Below are 6,000 nucleotides of genomic sequence, written 5' to 3'. Positions count from 1 at the left end.
AGGAAATTGAAATCCTGAGAATATTGAATTTGAAATATTTGAAAATCGATTTTGATTCTTGAGAAAGATGAGAAATTCCTTCTGAAAATGAATCTTAAGAAAAGAATATTTTCCAGGGAAAATCATGGAAAAATTGATTTGGAAAATCCAATTTTGAAAATTTTCAGAGTTTCTTGAGGAATCGATTCCATGGAATGAAATTTTCTTGAGAAAATCATGAGAAAGAAGATGATGCCATGATGCGGATAATTTGAATGGATGAATGTACTTTGAGAAAATATCTTTTCAGGAAAATATGCAATTTTAGAATTAAACTAAGTAATATCACCACATATTCCGACTATGGTCATGAATGTGCTAGTAATTTACTTAGCTAATTCTAAAATATTTGGTAAAATTGAAAGTATGTAGTGAAATTTTGGAAGATAGCCTAAGAGTGTAGGCTCAATGTAACTGGTAGAAAGATGATGAATCTGGGTCTCGTCCATATTCCGACTAGGGCCGTAAATATGGATTCCACCGAGTTCATCAACTCCCTAAGAGTTGGTGCACGTGCCATTCGTGTACATCCATAGTGATTTTGAAATGTAGTGCATGAACCACATAGTCAGGATATTACATAAATCACACTACATGATATGCATCCTAATCTAAGCAGTAAAAGTAAATATTATTCCAAATTTGATTATTACATCTCTGACATAAAGCAAAATAAATGAATAAAAAAAAAGAATACAGAGTTAAAAGAATCAACATCCTCCATATTTTCCTGCAAAAGTGGGTTAGTATGAGGAGTGGACATACAAGATACCCAAGAAAATATATATACATATATATATATATATATATTTATGTATAAATTTACATGAAGATATATATACATATATATATGTTTCTATAATTGCAAGTCTAAAAAAAATTCAATTTGCACCTATGTTGCACATATGAGATATATACTAGAATATTGGATGACTGGAAGCATGAGGATATGCTATGGAATGCCATAATATACAACAATGTTTGATGATATACATAGTCAATGAGATGGATACACATATGAGAAATGACAATATCTACAGGTGATGAATGTAACATACATGCACATATATGTAGTAAGTTAGGCATATATACAAGGATGGGTAACGGATGGTTGATATATAATCCCATGGATGCTGTTGCATTTCTAAACAACGTAAGGTATGGTTGTTGATGCTGATATCAAATGCTCACTATACCACAACATGATCTAAATTTATGATATAGTGACTTACAGGGAGGGAAACATGATATGAAAATCAAATTACAATATGAACGAATACAGGTGATATGAAAATCAAATTACAATATGCTGTGAGGAGTGGTTAATATCACATACTTTATATGAGGCTCTTTGATGTGTGTGGGGTCTATCTATACAGTAGGTGAAGTAGTAGCCTATGCCATTTATAACATAACAGGTGCAGAGAACCGACTGTGTAATGAAATGAATATGGACAGTGGCAAAACTAATGCAAATGGACATAAGTAGTAATGAGTTGAAACAAATGAGTGTGACAACATGTGGAGGGCCTACAATGATACGACTATCGGCTACTGTAGGGTGTACAAACGACTTCAAATGAAACAACAACCATCGACTTAAACATGCGGGTAATGTAGAAGTTTTATGGAGTTTAACTGACTTTTAACCTTGCAGCCATGTGCTAGCTTTTAGCAATTTGGGGGTCATAGTGTCAACAAGAGCATGCTCTCTTGCTTTTACAAGTTTTGGCAACAAATATAGATAAGGTACATGCTACTGATGGTACAAAAATAAAACAACAATGCATATGTATGATAAGAGAGTTACAACAATAAAAAAAAATGTGTACATTGTGATATACCAATATTGAAATGACAGTAAGCATAGGGAATGAAAGGAGTCATGTAGCAATGAATGCTATTATTTACCATGGGAGACACGGGTGGCTGATGAATAACAGAGAATATTCAGGTAGATAAGTAGTGAAATGAAAATATGTTGATCACTATGGCACATATAGGTAATGGAATGGGATCACAATAGTATCTAGGGATTACCTGTAATGGGTAAAATCGATGCATGTGATAAGAAATAGCAGACTGATGCTGAAGAGATTTTACATGCTAACTAGCTAACAATTGACATATAGCATAAATCAGCAATAATGAAATCTGGATACACAAAATCGATGTTACTGATCATATATGGCGACTGCATGACCGCATCATTTTACTATTCAGCATTTTCATACAGACAATGGTTATCACCACCAGCTGCATGGTTTCTTCTGCTGCAAATATGATGTCCTCCTAAATAACAAAGCTCGCCAAGGAAATTATGCCATATAAATTTGCGGATCGAAAGATATCAAAGTAGAAAATAGAATAAAACACCCTGTATAGACATAATAAATCCATAAATTGTTTCTAGCTAATATTTACAGCAACCTAATAGATCGAAAACATAATGCTGCCACTGTTCTCAAATGGCCTCACTAGTCTCATCATCAGCAACCCACTAAGAATCTACCTGATGGATTCGCAGCTGATGAGGGGATACTGATCTTCTTTCCAATGATAATTGTATATTTACTGAAAACAAAGATAGCTGAAGGCAGAACATTAAATGTCTGGCATGGCACTTCATTATAAAACAGAATGGAGGAATACAGAGAGTTCATCAATATGTGGATATGACTATTACGTGAACTGAGACATAAAACGAGTCAAGATAATCACCTAAATTAACATTAATGAGATAGTGTTCAGAATGTAAGACATGATATTGTAAGGTGCTGGAATCAGTTGGTAGCAATGGTGTTCTTCCAGATGATAGCCCATCGTCATCAAGAATTTCAGAGTAACATTAATAACTTCAGATTGATACTGAAGCTCAAAAGAAAAAGCACTGAAGCCCAGAACAGGTTACTAAGATCTCTTACACACGACCATTTATGAAACATGAAGCATGAACCATGTTAGTATATAACATAGAACCTGAAAGCACCGAAAATGTATGAAATCATAAAAAAAAAAATGATGCCAAGCGAGATAGAATGTTAACAGAGTGGAAAAGGATAATGAATTTACATGTGGTGTCTTTGTTAATGACAGCCTTTGCTGTACGATGAGTACTACTGGACTATCGTTTAACCCATGATATGCAGATGTTATTGCCAAATGCGTATGGGCCTAGGGAGACCCCTAACATACAAAAGAAATAGAATGAATGTTATGCAGAACACCTGAAAAATGAAGACAGTCACACTAAAATGGATGGGTTATCATTAATGACACAAAAGTTTTTATTCACTGCATTTTGCAGAAAATGGACATAAAATGAGATCTTCCCTTTTTACTTTTTTATTTTTATTTTTTGGTACAGTGATACTCTTGGACAAGAATGCAATCAATGGTACACCAGGTGATGCAACCTGGACATGAAACTGAAAAAAAAAAAAACACGAATTTGCATATGAAACCTTACTCCTCAATGTTATGATGCTGAAACAGGGCTGATGGAATCTTTAGGGAAAATAGCAATTTAATCAAAACACGGTTATTCGCGTGAATCGACAACACCATTGCGAGGTGTGATCGATTCCTAATATATGGAAATGAATAAAGACGCATACCACATCATTAAATGTAATGGATCCGCAACATGTATGTTATGAACATGATGCACATTTTACCTAAAAGTGAAAGTAAAGAGTCTGTACCTTGTTTCAACAGGGGTTGAGAGGATCCCTTCCTTTTGAGGGTTCTGCTGAAGGTTGATCATGCAGATTGAAGCTCCTAAATTCCAGCCGCTGGAAGTTTGTCTCTTTGAAAGGCAATGAAAAGACAGAGGGCTAATAATCGTAATGCCAAGAGGAAGGAAAAGATAGATTAGGGAAGAAAAAAGGGGGTTTGAGAGATGGGAGGAGAAGCAATTGGGGGTCGGCTTCTTGCTAGCTGAGAGGAGAAGGGGCAAAAAGGGGGAAATGGCTGATGGAGTCAAAAAAAGGAAATCGCAGATCAGGCTCCTTCTTCCCTCCCCCTTCTTGAAAAAATCGCAGATTGGGGCCTTTTAATGAATGGCCTCCCCTTCCTCCACAAAATCTGATCTTTTTCCCTCTTCTTCAATCGGTTTTGATAACCTTTTAAAACAAATTTTTGAAATATTTTGAAAGGCTCGCCGTTTTGAGAGGGGGACGACTCCTTTTCTCAAGAAGAATTTTGAAAACTTAGGTAAAAATGAAATTTTGGGTAGGGTTTCACGGTGGCTCCATTTGGGGCTGAAAAGTAATAATAACAAAATGAGTAAATCGAGTTTTTTAAGGTGGTGCCACCTCGGGGTGGATTTGAAAGCTTTTTGAAGTAAAAAAAAAATGTTTTTCTTTGTAGAAAACTCTAGTGGGGCGCCACCTATGCGTGGGACCCTTGGCTATTTTGTAAAATAAATAAATGAAAATTGAAAGGAGGGTTTTATAAATTGGTGTCACCTCAGGGTGGGCCCTGCTTGAAAGTAAGAGAAATGCTTTGAGAGTTTGAGTATGACGCCACCTCAGGGTGGGTCCCACGTCATTTTATTTGAAGTAAAAGCAGGATAAATTCTTTTTGGGATCTTTGTAATAGTAGGCTAGTTTAGAAAATACGAAGTAAAAAAATTGGTTTGGTTCCAGGAAGAAAGTGGTCCTTCAGGGCAAAATTTAAAAAGATGCAGAGATTTTATAAAGAAATTCAGACTCCTTTTGCAAAAGTTTGAAATAAATTCTTTAAAATTGTGTCCCCTTCTTTCCAACTGACGAAATTTTAAAATCAATATCAAAACTATCCAGATTGTTTTCTTGAGAAAACTTTTTGTAATTCAGAGTCTTGGGGGTAAAATGGGAAGAATTGGCAATTTTGAAGATCGAGGGTTTTGAAATCAATTTTGAAAAGGGTTAAAACTCGAATCTGGATTGAGGATTTTGAAATCGAGAGTTCTGAACCTCGAAATGACATGTTGTGTAGTGAAATGATATGAAATGCTCATGCGATGATATGCAAAGACATGTTTCAAGAAATACTACTCTGAATCAGGAATTGGAAATTATAGCTTCTTGTCAAGAATAAGATTTTGAAAATTTGCAGTTTGAAGATATTTCTGAGCCTAAATAGAGAAATTTTGAGACTTGAGAATGAATTTTTGGACTTTCTGCAAGGTCCAATCTCAGAAAATAACCATTTTGCCCTTCATTGATCTCGAAAAACTGAATTGTGATGATTGATGGAGATGTCAGGGAGGTGAGTGAAAATTTGGGGTGTTTACACCATCCCCTTTGACAGCATATATTCGAGGATATCTTCTCGGGATTATTCCAAAGCAGTGAATTCCCGATCATAACTTCATCCATCATGCTTTGGTTTCTCTTTGCTGCTTCGCTTCAGGCTGCTGTACTGGCTAAGCGGGCTGTGGCCTAACAAATTTCCCTTTCTGGGCTGCAGAGTTCGTTCTTTTAGCCCTGGAGTGTCCTGAATTCTTGTTGCGATTTTTCTTGTTCTTCTTGCTGCCAGAATTGCTGCTACTGCCTAAAAATTTTGTAGCATAAGCAACGTGTGCTTTCTTCTTCTGCTCAAAGTTACCTCGAATGAAAGGGTAACCTTCATACAAATCGTTGTCTAATCCTATTTCGAGTCATTCGGCTCTCTTAATCAGCTTAATGAATGACTTTGCTGGAGATATGGAAATGAGATTCCTCAGAGGCTAGGCAAAGTTATTCAGAATAATTTGCAGTGCATGTTCCTCTGGGATGGGAACCTTCATTCTTTTACAGCTGCTTCTCCACCTGTGGATGAATTCGCCAGCTTTTTCATTTTCATTATGTTTAATATTGTATAAATGGTTGAGAGTTGGTGTGGCTTCAATATTGAACATGAAGCGCTCGATGAAAAGATTTACTACTTTATCGAACTCTCATAGTTTGATAGGGTTAATGTGGTCCGCATACCACC

Source organism: Nuphar pumila, chromosome 10 (assembly GCF_984573655.1).
Source record: "Nuphar pumila chromosome 10, dmNupPumi1.hap1.1, whole genome shotgun sequence".
NCBI lineage: Eukaryota > Viridiplantae > Streptophyta > Magnoliopsida > Nymphaeales > Nymphaeaceae > Nuphar > Nuphar pumila.
Note: the sequence above shows the minus strand (reverse complement) of the source record.